The sequence below is a fragment of the Tigriopus californicus genome, chromosome 4 (assembly GCF_007210705.1).
Source record: "Tigriopus californicus strain San Diego chromosome 4, Tcal_SD_v2.1, whole genome shotgun sequence".
NCBI lineage: Eukaryota > Metazoa > Arthropoda > Copepoda > Harpacticoida > Harpacticidae > Tigriopus > Tigriopus californicus.
In genome coordinates, this window is record NC_081443.1 from 5,819,390 (window position 1) to 5,837,631 (window position 18,242).

The window sequence follows — 18,242 nt, forward strand, 5'->3', positions numbered from 1 at the left end:
CCCGGGGAGTATAATCCGGCAGATCTTGCCTCAAGAGGTGCTAACGTCCAAGACCTCGTCTTACATTCTCTGTGGTGGGAAGGTCCTCCGTTCCTGAAGGAAGAGGAGCAACTTTGGCCAATCCAAAGAACCGTGATCAGAACGGGGGAAATGATGGATGAGGTCAAACGGGAAGAGAGAAGGATCATTCAACCCGTGACCCTGATGATCTGTGAATCTAGAGACCCGTTTTTGAACCTTCTTAATTATAAGGACCATTATTTGCGACGTCACACGGCCCGAACAAAAGGGGAAGAGGCACGGTAGATTGCTAAATAAACTACTCTTGCCTTGCCTTTAACGCAATTTCTCTTCCAGACATTATGTGACCCGGGTCACAAATTTAAAGTAAGATTTTGATAGAATTAGCCAAAAACAACACAAACGCATTATAATCCAATAAGGAGGAATCGGCCCAATCGGCCCTTTATTTGGTAGAGGCTGAGTAACAAAGCGCCCTCTGAAGTGCAGAACGTAAACCATTTTTCGTGCAGCGTAAAAAGGCTATTGCAGTACGTGGGCCAAATTCATCCGCGTCAGTACTTATGTCACTAGATATTGCCACCTTGTGATCAACCGTTCATCCGAGAAGGGAGCCGCCAAAAGGGCTGAAGAACTTAGAGTAGCCTTACACATCTGCGAGATCAATCAAACCGAGGATCTTTGGTTCAAAAAACCCAGAGTCAAGTTTTCTTCAAGAAGCTTGGTAGTAGTAATGTCAGTATCTCTTCCTATGCTGATGATACAAAATTGGTAGTTGGTAGGAATGGTCAGGATTCCGGTTGTCTTGCAAAGGTCCTAGACCAAATTTATTCCTGGGTTGCTGCAAGTAACATGGGCTTGAATGGAATGAAATTCCGCTCAATGACCTTTGGGTCAACGCCATTAGACACTCCACTTTTAGATGTTGAAGGTAAGGACATTGAGCAGGTCTCATCCATGAAGGATTTAGGTGTAGTCCTCCAAGATAATGGAAAGTTCGATGAGCATATCCAGTTGAAAGTTGGTAAGGCTTTTCAAACATGTGGTTGGATATATCGCACGTTTAAGTCCAGAGATAGTGTCACGATGCTAACTCTGTACAAGTCGATTGTTCAGCCGCATCTTGAATATGCCTCTCCCATTTGGGCTCCAATTAGTTCAGCAGGTTTGCAAAAGCTCGAGCAGGTCCAAATATGTTTTACTAGGAACATTGAAGATATGAGAGAGCTCTCGTATTGGGAGAGGTTAGAAAGGTTGAGATTGTACAGTACTCAGAGAAGGTACGAAAGGTATCTGATATTGTACGCTTTCAAAAGCATTCATGAGCTTTGTCCCAACCCAGGATTTAGGGTCAATTGTAGTGACCGTAGAGGCTTAATGTGCGTTTTGAGACCACCTTCAAGCCCTCGAGAATCCAGGCTAGTTAAAACAATGAAGTCCAATCTCTTCTTTCTCGGGCTCCTTCATTGTTCAATTTGCTGCCCTCAAATATTCGTAGGGTTTATGTAGGGGTTGATCCAGTAGCAAGATTTAAGTCAGACTTGGACAAGTTTTTGACTAAAATTCCGGATCAACCTTATATTCAAGGATTAGCCAGATCAGCCAACTCCAATTCGTTGGTCGATCAAATAATATATATAAATAAAAGTCAAGTAAAATAAATACTCTTCTCGTCTTGAACTGCTGGGATTCCAATCCCGGTAGCGGTAAGGAAGTCCGCACAAAAAAAAATCAGCAATCTTCCTGGAAATAAGCAAGTTGACAAACAATCACCACTTGTCACACTTCAACGTGTCATGGATGGGCTTATTTAGATAGAGTCTCGGTTGCAACTCAGTACAAGTCTATCAGACCACACGAAATTCCCTGCTATTCTCCCCAAACACTCTCGAATCATCGAGCGTTTTGTGTTACATCTACACCAACTGAACCTTCATTGTGGAACTGAGCAAGTGCTGTACTCTTTGAAGAGAAAGTTTCACATCATTGGGAATTGGCGTGAGGTGAGAAGAATTCTTCATTTATGTAAAGTTTTAAAGTGCCGCCCATTGACACCAATTTATCAAAAGATGGGCCAACTTCCACCCGAACGTTCTAATGTGTCACATATCTGCCTTGAGACATTAGGCCTGGATTTTTTCGGCCCAATGTACGTCAACCATTGATGCCTTGAACAATTGTGCCCACATACGGCAGTTCGTTCAAAAGTGTATGGCTGTTTCACATGCTTTACATCCCGAGCCATTCATCATGAACTGGTATCGGACTTATCCATAGAGACTTTTCTTCTGGCGTTCAGGAGGTTTATGGCCTGACGAGGAATCCCGCGGATGTGTTATTGTGACAACGCGAAGACATTCCAAGGGGCAGATCGGGAACTTCGAAAGGTGTTTAAGACCATTGATTGGAATCTCACCCATGAGGCAGTTTCCAAGTTTAAAGTTGAGTTCAAATTTTCTGTATCAAACGCCCCTTGGACAAACGGCGTCACGGAACGGATGGTGGGACTCACCAAGAAAGCTCTTTGCCTCATCCTTCATTCAACCACTCTTTCAATTCGACAACTCGAGACCATTCTCATCGAGTATGAGGCTCTCGTCAACAATCGGCCCCTTTGCACCATCAAGGAGGGAGACATTTTGCTTCCAATCACCCCAGCCCAATTGTGTGTTGGGAGATAATTGCTGCATTTTCCGGGACCCACCAAGTCCAGACAGGAAGACGAGCCTCAGTTTGCACTCAAATGGAGGCAGCGAAAAACATTAAACAATTCCTTCGGGAAAAGGTGCAGACATGACTACCTGTTAAGCCTTTCAACGACAAAACGTTGGACTTGCAAGAAGGATAATCCCCTCAAAATTGGAGGCGTTGTCCTGATCCGAGACGACCACATTAGCAGGAACGAATGGAAGATGGCCAAGGTGGAGCAACTCATCTTTAGCCCGGACAACCTCGTAAGATCGACGAGTCTCTGAGTTCCATCCGGATCACTCATTCACCGACACATCAACAGGTTGTCTTTATTAGAAGAGGACATGTCTGAACGTGCCAAAACTCACCCCGCCTTAAACGTGAATTGAATTCAACATTTGTTTTAATGCCTATTTCATTCAATGCGTGAATAGTTCCTTTTGCGAGGGGAGAGTGTCACATCGACGATGCTTCGTGAGATTGGGCATGGAGTACGGCAGTAGTGGAGTGGGAAGCTCTCTGAAACCTCGCTAGAAGACGTTTCAGTTTTGCGTTATCCCCTAATCGAGTGCTTGAACATGAAGATGGGACTCATGTAGCACTCTCTCAGCAGGAATGCATCTGATCAGGAGGTAACGCATTGCCCTACAAAACCTCGCTAGAAGATGTTCGATCTTCGACTAAGCTTTCCACTCCACTACTGACGTAATCCATGGATTGGGGTACTGTAGCGAGTGTGCTAATTACTTCATGAACCAGCGAGTATCACAACCCTTTAACAACTACAGTTTTTATTTCTGGTTTCATTCTTTCTCTTTTTTGTTACTCATTTTCTTCAGTTCGATAAATTGGCAGCCAATAAAAGGACGGCCATTTTGATCTCCATCTTTAACTAACTTTCCATATAAACCTTATCTTAGGGATGTGAAACGTTACATAGCCATCTTTTCTAGCGTCACAGAAATGATGGAGTTGGCATTGATGGATATCTCCAAACCCTATTGGTTTATAGCATTGTAGAGTTTGAAAGTCGCAAAGCCAACCAACTGACTCGATGCAGTTAGCCACTGCCAAGACAGACCGTCCGGGATTTCGTCACCCCATCCCAGTTTACGGTTCGCCAATTGTTGCAAGATTATCCTTGCCTGAAGGATAACTGGACCAACCTGGCCAAGCGGGTCGTACACACAGATCATATAACGACTAGATGTCGCATTGGCCCGACCTCAGTGCAGAGGAAAGTGGATTTTAAGTCAACAACTCAGTACACCAAAAAGAGGAGGGTGACTGCGTGATCAGTAGTAACGACCTACAATCAGGGTGGGCATTTCATTTTTGGACACTTTTGTCCACCCCTGTCCAAAAGTGTCCAAAAGTGTCCAAAAATAAGGGTGGACAAAAGTGGACAAAAGTGGACAAAAGTGTCCAAAAGTGTCCAAAAGTGTCCAAAAATAAGGGTGGACAAAAGTGGACAAAAGTGTCCAAAAGTGTCCAAAAGTGTCCAAAAATACGAACCTTTAAAACTACAAATATAAAGGATATTCTGTATGAAACCTATCCTCTACTTCAAAAATTGCTCATTGATGGTTCCAAGAGCAAGATAAGTCTTTAAAACCTTTGCCATATACTCTAACATACCCAAAAAAGGTATTTGAAAGACAGGTTCTTAACTCTTTTGTTCTTACGTTAGATTAGAAAGCAAGCAGGGAACAAAGTCTCCCTCTAGTAGAATGCAGCTGTTGCAAAGGATTCAAAAACTGAAATAGCTAAACATTATATTCTGGTTATCTGGCTTCATTTATTTAACATTATTAACTTTTTGCAAAAATGTTTTACTTAAAATCATCAGTCATTTGGGATATTTTCTTAAAAAGTACTAATTTTAAAAATTGAATTTCTTACCAATTGCTAAAATCTAATAATGACATATTTTCCTATACTTATGGTTTTGCTTCCATAAGTAAGTTAATTGAGACATTGTTAGGCATATTTTTAACTTTTAAAGATGCGCTTGATGTCAGGAAATGAGATTCCCAATGTTTCTTAAAGAAACATATATCTTAGTTTATAGATGTATTATAAAAGTGTAATTCATGCACTCCTTATAAATATGTTATGTATATTACAAATATGAGAAGTATTATTGGATATTTGATATTCAGCTCCTAAGCTTTTTTAAAATTATTTTTTTTTAATCTTTGTAAAAATTACCCAGCCACCAAATGCCCTGATTATAGTGTGGCTTTGACTTATTAACATTCAAAATATATTAAGATATTTGTTTTGACTTTATAAAGCTGTATTGTATCAAGGTAACGAATTTCGTTAAGTGTATATCTTGGAAATTAAAAACGTTAGTGAAAAGGCTAGTTGTTACTTCATATTTATGTGTTTGAAGAAAGCTTAGATTTTATTGATTACTGATTCTATTTGCTGGTTCACATCTAGATTTGGTAAAGAAATATCATGATTTAGGGTTAAAAGTGTTTGCTTGTCAATCCCCTTTTGCACAATTGTACTTAATTTTGGACACATTCTGCCCACTTTTGTTCACTTTTGTCCACTTTTGTCCACTTTTGTCCACTTTTGTCCACTTTTGTCCACTTTTGTCCACTTTTGTCCACTTTTGTCCACTTTTGTCCACTTTTGTCATTTTGTCCACTTTTGGACACTTTTGTCCACTTGGTGTCCAAAAGTCACGCTAATTCTCAAAATTGCCCACCCTGCCTACAATCGCTGGGCCTTCAACGAACGCTATCAGTGACAAGCTCACTCTGAATCTGGCCACGCTGGCGGATGAAAAAGCATGAGTCACTGTACACCAAAATTTATGTACCAGCTGATGAAGGCAAACGTTCGCATTTTTCCTCGCGCTATGCGAGGTCTAGTCATTATATGGTCTGTGGTCGTACATCCAGCACCCGGTTGACAAAATTCCTCGTCTAGTTGGTGCTTTTGGTGTGGTAGTCATTCTAAACAAAAGAGCATCAGAGTCCGAACACTAACTAACTCCAAGCGCCTTTTCAATAGGAAGGGGATTGACTTCATTGTTTAAGGTCTTGAGCTCATCTGATCAATCATCGAGGTCCAGGGAAGAAATTTAAGTTTTTCGAGTTAGATGTTGTAGTATCCATGCATGGTCCTAATGAGTTATCTGCTCGTATATGGTTCATACATCTGCTGTTGAATATAGACACTCGAACTTTGGTTCTCCATCTCGAAACTTTGGTCTGTTTTCTTCTTATGTCACGCCCACATGACATGGCGCAGTCGGTAGTTTTCGTTCCACGCCCCACAACATTCACTCCTCCGAATTGCAACCCGTCAACACGCTTCAAGAGTACCCAGAGGAGCTCGTCAACTCCCTTGCCACTTTTCGTCACAATTGGTGAAAATGGGTCTCAAAGAGCAAGCTGCCAATTGCAAGGCGCAAATCTCAACAAAGCTACAGCTCAAGCGCGACCTCAACAAACCTGAGGCCGACGTGGACAGATTGTGGCGTCTCCTTGGGGAGGCCGAGAAGAAGATGGATGAAATGATGGATCTTTACAACAAAATGGCCGATGGAAAAGCACTTGAAGACGAGGTAAAAGCTATCAACAAAGCCAAGGACAATGCCGTTGACGAATGGGCATCAAAAATATCGAAGGTAGGGGAACTCCTCATGTCCCGCTCGACCTCAGCCCACGACCTCAGGTCAACCTCAGCTTCGCCAGTGCCGTTACAGGTACAATTCAGGCCCATCTCAAATTTGCGACCCTTCATGTTGTTGGTCGAGTCCGAGCCTTTTGAGATGAGGGTGTGGTTGGAGAAATTTCGAGCTTATTACAAAGCATCACATATCGAGATACTAGACCTGAAAGAACGAAAGGCGATGTTGAAAAACTTCATCCACAGCGATCTCTGCACCTCTATCAATGAGGACATTGGTGAAGCCGCAGCAATAGAAGTGGGCTACATTGCCCTGGAAAAAGATTTTTTGGAGCTGAAGCCGTTATTCACACGTCGCTTAGCTCTGTTCAGGATAAAGAAGAATGGTCGCAACTTTAAGAATTTTTCGGCAGATCTCCGACGCCAGGCTAGGGAAGCGGAGCTGTCCTCAATAACCGCTGATCAATTGATTGTCTTCTTGGCATTGGCGGGCAGCCGCGATGATCCCCCTCTATTCGCCAAACTACGTGAGCTGAAGGATCCAAATATGAGTGATCTCACGTGTAGAGCGGGACTGCACGAGGGGATGCTCGGGGACAACTTGACCATGAGAGACTCCATTCCGCTTGGGACCTTGATGAAGATAGAGGCAATACCTTCAGCAGAGGCCATTCTGGCTACTATCGCGGCCAATTGTAAAGGATGTGGCCAACCGCATGCCAGGGAGCATTGTCCATTTCGGGACAAACCTTGTTTTGCGTGTAACAAGGCAGGACATATAAAGAGCCTATGCCGGCAGCGTAGCCTCTCAAGAAGCCCAAGTCCTTCACGTGGACGACCTTGAGAGCGGACCCGTCGGGGGTCACCTGGTGTTCGCTACAACGCCGAATCAAGTCGTTTGCCATCAATTGGTAGGTTGAACATACTTCAATCTGGGCCTACGGATGAAATGGCCCTCATCAAGGTTGTCTGCAAAGACAAAAGGGGCAAATTCATCATCCAGGGTCTACCCGATTCTGTGGCAGCCAAGACGGTTGTGCCGGCATCAACATGCCCGGAAGGCATGACCCTTGATCCATCTCTAACTCAGCTGAGGGCGGCCAACGGGACGCCGCTCAGAAATGTGGGCAAATTCCAATTTATTGGTTACATCAAAGGGGGACCCCAGGCTGTAATATCTGCACTTGTGTCCCCTGATGTTGGCAACTATGCCCTTTTTGGAAAGAAGGACCTTCAGGCGTTGGGGATTCTTCCATATGATTTTCCTGCGTTACACTGATACTGCCCAAAGACAAAGACCATTGCCACCGTGGCCAAATCTCTGACCAAAGCCCCAGGGGAACGCAGGCCCACCATTACGACAAAAATGAATCTGGAATTGTCAACAGAGCAATGGAAGGATATTGAGAGAGCTGTTGAATGCCTCAAAAGCAGTGGCGTTGAGGAGAACGTCATCAGGAATTTCCTCATTCAATCTGCTGATGTAATGGTTTCCTCCCTTGGAGATGCCGCTGGCTCCATGGCTGGTGGCCCAATGACAATCAAGCTTGATCATAATAAAGATTTTAAACCGTACCACGTGACGACTGCTCGATCTGTTCCCATTCATTATGAGAAGCCAGGCAACAACCTATGCCAAGAACTGATACAGGCCTGCATGATGACGAGATGCAATGAGAACACGACCCGGTGTGCACCTGCACATTTTGTGCCAAAAGCTGGTGGAAAGTCAGGTTAGTCGTCAACTATCGGAAACTTAACCAAGCCACGAGGAGACCAGTCCATCCACTCTCATCAGTGCCCAACTTGATGCGTCAGATTTTACCTGAAAGTTTGTGGTTTGCCAAGCTTGATGCTGTACATGGTTATTACCAGGTGCCCTTGGACAAAGAGTCATCTTATCTGTGCGCATTCCTCCTACCCACGGGCAAATACCGCCCTTTAGTCGCCCCCATGGGCTGGAAAGGTTCTGGGGATGTATTCAGCCTCCGTACCAATCTGACCTTGGAGGAACTGAAACAGAAAAAATGGATAGTAAAGATTGTGGATGACATTTGTGTCCAAACTGTTACTCTACCTGAGTTGTTGGAACGCTGGTTGTGGTCATACAAAAGTGCCGTGAAAATGGAATCAAACTCTCCATTAACAAGTTTGAGATCGGAAAAGTCGTAAAGTTTGCCGGATTTATTGTGTCAGATGGCGGGCTAAAACCGGACCCGAGTAAATTGGAAGCATTGAGGTCCTTTCCTATGCCAAAATCGGTCACGGACCCTCGATCCTTCCTTGGTTTGGCCAACCAGCTGGGTGCATTTCTCCCAGATTTGCAACACGCCACGGTCAAAATTCGAGAGCTATTGAAAAAGTCGTCCACATGGCTATGGTTATCCGAACACAAGTCAGAGTTCTACAAAGCAAGAGAACTGCTGACATCTCCCGCGGTTGTTAAACCATTTAATCCTGAACTGTCAACCCAATTACTCACTGACGCGTCGAAACTCCATGGCCTTGGATTCGCCCTCATCCAACGGGAACCATCAATTGACAACGCATTAAAATTCGACTCGTTCAATGTGGATTGTGTGCGCTGTCATCAGCACAAAAGAACTATTCGACAGTAGAACTGGAGTTAAGTGCGATATGGTTTGCCGTACAAAGATGCAGCTATTTTCTCCGGGGGATGCCTCAGTTTGAGGTGATCACCGACCATCGACCTTTGCTTGGCATATATGCAAAACCGTTGACAGCCTTGAACAATACATGGCTGCAGTGGCTGCGGGAAAATCTTGACCAATATGCATTCTCGGTAAAGTGGTCAGCCGGCAAAAAACCATCTGATTGCCGATGCCCTAAGTCGCTTCCCGGTGTTTGCCGCTGACCCTTCACTCGAAGTAGCCCTATGTGCAGCCATTACTGAGATTGATCCTACATTTCACATCATCCTTTCCGATGTTGACAAGGAGTACAAACATTTACGTGAATGCATCTCACGTGGCCGTCCACTACCAAGACTGTTGTCGACATATGGGGGGATTGCCCAAGAGGCCAGAATCGGCGAAGGGAGCAAGGAGGGCTTGATCCTGGTTGGCGACCGCGTTGTTGTTCCCCGAAAGTCAGTCTGAATCATCTCTCCAATAGTGCAACCTTTATTTGGTGAACCAGCTTGATTGCTTCTTCCCCATTATTAATAGACTTCAAACAATCATCGACATAGAAGTTGTTTGTGATAGCTTCAGCTACTTCCATGCGGTGTTTGTCGCGGGAAGCTATTGCAGTTTGACGTGCAAAGCGAAATTCGAGCAAATGGTTGATTAAGTAGCACCAAACTAGTAAAAGTATAGCCAATACAGGTCTGAATTCAAATCTCCGTTTTTCCACCATAAGAACCTTAGGTACCTTGTATCTTCAGGTGGAACCTTGACCAGGTAGAACATTTCCTCAATGTCTCCAGTAAAAGCGATGAGTCCTTGACTGAAACAAAGTAAAACTCCCACCAGAACTCATGAGGCCTGGACCTTGCAACAACTCAGAGTTCAATGACCGGCCTTGATGCTTGGCTGAACAATCAAAAACGATTCTTAGCTTTTTCTTTTGGGGATGACGGACTCCATGGTGTGACAAATACCAGGCTTCCACTTCGCCACTTGCTGCTTGGTCTTCTTTGGTTGCAAATCCCTGATCAAACAGATTATTCATACTCCTGACATAATCAGCCCCGTATTCCGGGTCTCTTCTCAAGTGACGGCCCAAAGACATTGCCCTTGAGCCTTATTGGAAGTCAGCTGAACTTGTTCGTCTCGAAAGGGCAAACTCATTCAGTTATGGCCATTCTCAAATTTGGTGCTTTTCGATACCTTTTGCAGAAATAATCTATCCTCAACTGAATCCCCCTGACTTTCAAGGTTGGTGCCATTGAAGTCACGGTTACACATCTTGACCACGAGATTGATCGGTTCGGTTTGTGGGACCTGAGTGAAGTTACAAAGTATAGCCCTCACTGCGTTTGGCCTCAGAGGCCCGTTAAAAGACCATCCAAGCTTCGTTCTAACAGCATATGGTCTGACATTCCCTCCATCGATTACTTGCAAAGGCTTCAAAGCTTCGGGGTTAGTGATTCCAATCATGATTTTGACGTCGGAATTTAAAGCTTCAAATGGAATATCGCGAAGATGATCCCATCTGGCTATCTCTTCCGGCAATGGGATATTGTCCTTACTAACGGGGAGTGATGGGCGAATGTAAGTGCCCGTCAAAGCAACCGTCTCTTCTCCATTGAAACCATTAACTTCGAGACCCTGGACCAACTCGGTCTCTCTTTTCGAATTGGAGCAGTCCATTGTTGTCAGGCTGACAGTGGTTCTCGTTCCTGTGGCTCCGAGGCGCTGGGCCAAGTTTTTTGTAATGAACTTGGTGGTTAAATACGCATCTTGAGCTGCATTTGGTTTGATGTAGGAGCTTTGGTACTTCAGTTTAATCATTACGGGTACAATAGCCAAGCAGATATCTGGGCTTCTGATAGAGTGATCATTTACCACAGAAATAGAATTTGAAGTCAATTGAGTTGCTTTAGGCTGGTTTTCAGATTTCCGCGTGATATGCAGCATTGTTGGATATTTCCCTTTGCATACCCTGCATTCCAATAAAGATAAACACCCCCTAGACGTGTGACCCGGGCTCAAGCAACCAAAACACAACCAACTTTGTCGAGCAAACTCTTTACGTTTGGGTACGGACAGTTTGGCGAAATAAAAGCACTCGTCGGTCTTGTGGCTGATTTTACCACAAAAGTTGCAGGATATCTGGATGTCGTGTGGTGTGTCGATCTGGTTCGTGGTTGCTTGGGTCGGTAAGTCGTACGTCCTTGATTTAGTTGGCCCATGGAATTGGCAAACAATCCTAATATCGGGTCGCCCAAGACGTTGGCTTCATTTTGGACAAACTTAACCATATCGTCGAACCTAACCGGTCGACAATTTGAAGTTCTCGGAGTGAAGAAATGCGTTCTACTACGCCGTTGCAACTCGAAAGGAAGCTTTCCAAGGAACTCGCGAAATGTGTCAATGTGTTTGAGGTTGTCCATGTAACCCACGTCCGTCATGGCGTTCTGGCACGATGTAAGAAAAGTGGCGAAGTCTGATCGGATAGGCTGATGATCTTTCAGCTTCTCGAGGTAGGTGACCGAGATTTTGTATTCATTGCCATATTTATCTTACAAAGACTTCAACGCCTTTGCGTAACCGACTTCGGGATCTAGGTGCATGTAACTTCTCACAATTTGCCGGGTCTTGCCGTAACTCTCGAGATAATGTAATCGATCATGGTAATCAGTAGGGCGGGTAAAAACATTGCACTAAATAAGACCAAATATTTAAATTATATGTAATCGGAAAAACTGCAAATATTTAAAAATTATTTATTATTGAAATGCATAAACATACATGTAAGACTTCGCATTTCTGTTTTTGGAAATGTACATTTGGGATTGATTTGACCTAAGAAGAAGCTAGTGACTCAAGCTTGCTAAGTAGATTTCGCACCAATCGATTAATGTTCAACTTTTCCTCTTGTTTGAGGGTCACTTGGAGTGGTTTCCAGGAATGAACCTTGAGAAGAAACAACTGCAGGACGATGTTCTAGAAAATGACCACTAGATGGCAGTAGTGAGGTTTTTAATTGCATGTTAGTTCAATCAAAGATAAGAAATTGTTTATAATATATTGCATATCTATAACTTTAAATTGATGATCATATATTTTCAAAAACTTGTCACAGTTTATCAATATATGTTTCATATTTATGTATGATAAGGAAATAGCATTATTTTTTTTTGCAAACGTACCATCTGGAATCGCACTTTCAAAGAGAGTGAAATGTATTCAAAATGACGCAGAAAAATCCTTTTGGGCTGATTGATAAAAAGCTTTACTGCAGCTCCTGCCTATCTTAGGGTGGCTTTACAGTTTACACTACTGATGTGATCAATCTGCCTGCGCCACAAACTTTCAAACAAGTACCGCCAAGTTTGATCCAAGCTGGATTTTTTTGGTCAGAAAATAAAAGGCTTCCTTGACCTAAAAAATCCAGCTTGGATCAAACTTGGCAGTACTGGCTTGAAAGTTTGAGGCGCAGGCAGATTGATCACATCAGTACTTTACACTAGGACTCCATCGGTTTGAGGATTGAAGTAAGAGTAATGCTGATATGGTCGTTACATATTTTCATTTTTGGTCAGCTGCCACTCTCTCGACATGTAGCTGCTGTAATTAAAACGTTTCCGAATACTGTGGATCCCAAACCTCAGCAGTAGAGAACGTATTGTTCAAGTAACGCGGTGTTGATTGTCTGTCGTAAATTCGAATCTCAATGTGCGGAATCTCTTTTTTTCGTCATGGCAGAATTAAGCACTAATCTGTTACTGTTTTCGTTGCCCTTGCAACCGAAAGGTTAGTTTAGGCACAGACTGTGTTTAGGTTAGGTTTTATTATCTTCTCGAAGGACCAAAATATCAGCTGACCAAAAACAGAATATGTGTAACGGCCATATAGTGCCGGGGCAAGTTTCATTGTAGTATGAGTCTTTTTGTTTGACCTTACGAGGAGTTCTCCAGACATGGGGATGGAGTGTGCGCTGGCAATGTTGCCAGGTCGCGACAGGCTTAAAACACCAGATGACCCCTAAAAACGCCAATTCAAGACATTCGCCGCCAAATATATTTAAAAAACGCTAGAAACACGCCAGATATTCTCTTAATATTCTAAGGCACTTCCATGTATTGTCAGCTGCTGTTCTGAGTTGAATTTCCTGGCCTTCCGTGAACTATTTGTGTCATACACAGAACTTGTTGTCACCAATGACTGTTATGACCAGACATTTGAAGATTGTGGAGTGCAAATTAGCAGAGTGGCAAATATTTTACCCTACTCTTTGGATTTCACAATTCAACTACTTTGATACATTGCATCTCATAAAGCAGAGCCATGGTTCATTGTTTTAGTGTATGTAGAGGTGTACTATTAGAATATTTTTGACACATAAAAATGTGAGTGGCTTGGCATCTGACAAAAATCATAGTCCACCTTCAAGCATCTTAGTGTCTATGACAGAAAAAGTTTTTCAACTCTGAAAGCTTTCATAGTGGCCCTTCAGGTTTGTCTATGGTTTGGTTTTTTGAAAGAGGCTGAAGAGGATGGGGACATTTTTGTATTGCTGAAACAACTGAAAATTGTGTTTATTTGGCCATACCTCAATTTTAGTAAAAAATGCATTGCAGTTTTGTCCAAAATTGTGCCACATCTTATGCATTTATTAAGAAAGCAGCCGTGAAAAATATGACTGCCTCTGAAGTTGAAAACTCCAACTTGAAAACCTTGAAAACCTCACACTTTTGGGCACAAATTGACGCGTTTGTATTGTGAATCATGCTTCACTTGTATGATCAATTCATCTCTCCAGAAGTAACATGGCTATGTGTTTAGTGCAAATTGAGTATATACCAATACAAGGGAATGAAATTCTCTGTAAGTCAAGGTGAGTCATAATGTATAAAATATTTGGTCGTGCAAAATGTTTGAATTAGCCGCTCTAGGGCACCCTTGAATGTAGGGCTGGTCTGGGATCGTTAACAAAAACCGATCTAAGTCACGTTTAAAACTTAACAATGAGGCATCTAATACATAGAATCGTCTAAGAGAGCACGGCAGCATGTTGTACAAAGTTGGTGCCCGGTTTAAGACAAAAGAAGATCTTTTTATCCAAGTGATTGATTTTATGGCGCATTTCACAATTAGTAATTGACGTCAATTGTTCAAAATTCAGTTTTTCACTCCTTTATTTCGCCGGCAGCTTTTGGTTTTAAACTTTGAAACCAATGCTAAAGCCAAGAAAGCTCTGATTTCAACCTAAACAACCATTTTTTGCCAAATGGGCAAAAATTTGCAGATAGCATTCCAGATCAACCCTACATTCAAGGACTTGCATGGTTTCATATTCAAACTTGCTGGTAGACCATATAACATATAAAGATTGAAAACCTCTGTTGAAACAGTAACGTGTGTACTCAATTTGCACTAAACACATAGCCATGTTACTTCTGGAGAGATGAATTGATCATACAAGTGAAGCATGATTCACAATACAAACGCGTCAATTTGTGCCCAAAAGTGTGCGGTACATTATCAATAGCCCCCTTATGCTGCATGAAATATGTTTTACGTTCTGCACTTCAAAGGGCGCTTTGTCACTCAGCCTCTACCACATAAAGGGACGATTGGGCCAACTCCTTTTTATTTAATCATTATGCGTTTGTGTTGTTTTTGGCTAATTCTATTAAAATCTTATTTGTGATTAGTGCCCCGGGTCACATAATGTCTGGAAAAGAAATTGTGTTCAAGAGCAGTTTATTTAGCAATGTACCCTGCCTCTCCCCATTTTCTTTGGTCTGTGTGACGTTGCAAATAAGGGTCCTTATTGCTCTAAAGTATGAAACTGAAAGTGCAATGAGATAAAATTGTCAAGGCACAACTTCCATTCTTGCAAAGCATCCTCAAAGCTTTGGAAAAATATGCCAATTCCTATGACATTTGAGTCAAAAAACGCCTAGAGTCATTCAAAAACGCCAGCAACCCACCTAAATCAGCCTATCCGTCAATGCTGAAAATTTTCACGCCGCACATAGTTAAAAAAGGCCAGATTTATCTTCCCCGCCAAAAAGAAAAATCTCCCCGCCAGATAGAATCTAAAAACGCCAGAAGTAGCAAAATCTGGCGGCTAAACCATCTGGCAGCACTGGTGCTGGGGGCAGACAACGAAAGGACAATATGGACTAATTCCTCTATAGATCAAAATATGTGAGTTTTGTTCAAGCCTTGGTATTCAGATCAATAACATTAAACATTAACTTTATTTCAGTTCATAATCACATATTGTTATCAAACTGGCTGTATTATGTATAAAATACCCAGAAATATTGTAACATGGCCAATGTACTACTATATTCTAACGCTGAATCCCTCCTTTTTAACCATCAAGGTTTTTTGGGTATTTTTTGAACCCAAATATTTCGGCTTTTGGCAATTACAAAAGCTTTCAGCCATTAAAAATACAATCTATAGATGGTCATCACATATATAGTATATATAGGTTTGATAAGTAAGAGTCCTTTTGAACAAAGCAATAAACGTGTCAGGAGATAAGTTATGGTCATTTTTTGTTGGTTTTCTTCATTCCTTCCATTTTTTAGAAGAGCTTTATGACTGATGTGGTTAAAGGCCACTTTGCACTTTCACTTTCTCAACCAAAAGTGCAATTTTTTTGTCCTGTACAATCTAATATTTTTTTTTCCTCAAAGATTCTCGGGTTTGTATACCAATACAAGGGAATGAAATTCTCTGTAAGTCAAGGTGAGTCATAATGTATAAAATATTTGGTCGTGCAAAATGTTTGAATTAGCCGCTCTAGGGCACCCTTGAATGTAGGGCTGGTCTGGGATCGTTAACAAAAACCGATCTAAGTCACGTTTAAAACTTAACAATGAGGCATCTAATACATAGAATCGTCTAAGAGAGCACGGCAGCATGTTGTACAAAGTTGGTGCCCGGTTTAAGACAAAAGAAGATCTTTTTATCCAAGTGATTGATTTTATGGCGCATTTCACAATTAGTAATTGACGTCAATTGTTCAAAATTCAGTTTTTCACTCCTTTATTTCGCCGGCAGCTTTTGGTTTTAAACTTTGAAACCAATGCTAAAGCCAAGAAAGCTCTGATTTCAACCTAAACAACCATTTTTTGCCAAATGGGCAAAAATTTGCAGATAGCATTCCAGATCAACCCTACATTCAAGGACTTGCATGGTTTCATATTCAAACTTGCTGGTAGACCATATAACATATAAAGATTGAAAGGCGATAAATAAACGAATTATAACCTTTCATTTTGATAGTACTGGGGATTACATTCTCTGTAGCGGTTAGAAAAGCCCGTGTAAGACCAAACCAAAATAACTAAACGGGAGCAAATAAAGTTTAAGTGTGTAAAAAAGTGGTCTTTAGTGACAAAAAAATCTTTTTACACAGTATGCCCGTCTACTTATGAAAATGACGTGTCGGGAAAGAGAAGTGGGAAATGGAATCTAAGGTGGTGTGTCTCTTCTGCCTGACTATGAGAGCCCGTGAGACAGGCCTTTTCAGCCTGGGTTTGTTTAATTTCTACATAACTCAGGACAATAGAGAGGAGTGACGGTATCAAGTTTACATTCAAAACAAGAAAAGTTGATCCTGAATTTCTAATGGGGCACCCCACGTGGTTTCGTGAACGCACATTTTGAAATGCGACAGTACTAAATTTTACCCAGTCGCATTTCAAAATGTGCGTTCACGAAACTATCTGATACTCTCAGTAGGTTCAACTGGGTACATATCGCATCTCAAAATATGCACTCACGAAACCATGCGGGGGTGCCCCACTTAGAAGAGTTTCCTTCAACCAAATTTGCTTTTGAAGAGATGACAATCAAAGTTCAAAAGTTTCTAGAATTATTCTTGAAATTGTGACCAATTTTGACTAGCTTCATTCATAATTTAGTCGTCCAAACATGTGGCAAAGGGTTTCAAATTGTGACAAATTGTGACTAAAACGTGTTTGTCATATTTTTGGCAAAAATAATATGCCATAAACTTTTAGATTGCGACCAATTTGAGCTTTTTGTCACTATATGTGACAATCTGAGCACCCTGGGCTCTGCTACATAGTGAAATTGCCTGAGCGGGACAAGGCTGGTGGCAATACTACAAATCAGGCTCACCATCAAGCATCGAAAATAACCAATTTGTTGAGGTTCCAAAACCAAGAAAATTATTGTTTGGACTAGATTTGAAGGCTCTTAAAGTCTTATACATTAAGATAAGTCGTAAGTAACTATGAAAATTTATAACAATTGCGTTTGAATAAGCTGCAATGAGTTAATATACTGGATAGGTCGGGAAGCGAATGCAGATCGTCACCCTGACAACCATGCAGACGATTTTCTGGAGACCAGGTCCTAGCTGAGTGCTATTGCAATAAGTGAGGCCTCAGCCAGGCACAGCGATCCGAATAGCCAATCTCAACAGGGCAACGCACTCACAAGTGCGAACATGCTAAGTAAGACCTGCTCAAAGTTATTCGACCATGCCACAAAGTTGAGATCTGGCATACTTGAGACCCATCATGTCTGGAATATCATTTGCGTCTTATTTTGTGAATTTTTTTTGTCCGACGAATCAAGTAATATTGTTGTATAAGTAGCGAGAGGATTGCAGATGTATCACCATGATTTGAAGCAAGTCCTTTCTTTTGCTTAAATGCGTGGAGAGCAAAAACGAGTTTAAGCCATTGAAGCTAAAGGAAAAGCTGTATAAAAATGAATCATGACACCCTGAGGTTGGACGTTGAGCCTGAACATACACGAAAGCAAATTACATTTCAAATATTGGATGAGTTAGGCTACCATGCAAATAAATGCCATTTTTGTGTAGTTCCGGCACTGCACTTCTTTCCTGACTCAATATTAGAACGACATTTGTTGAAAAAAGTTGGTAAAATAAATGGCAAATTTTGTAAATGGGTAGGCTTGCATAGTAGCTTCCACTTTTTCCACGTCTCCACTTTTACTCCATAAAGACAATGACCTAGAGTTGTTATTCCTAGGACATTAAAGTAGCCGCTGCATGATGATGTCAGCACAAATTTGGGAGGTCGCTGGGGCACTTTTCAATACAGAAGAGGTAGTAAGAACCCAAGATACATGTCTCAGTATTACACAAAAAAAAACTTTTACGAGGTTTTAAAAATCAGGGTGCCGGATCACATTATTTTATTTCATAGTTATTCTTACGCCATGACATGA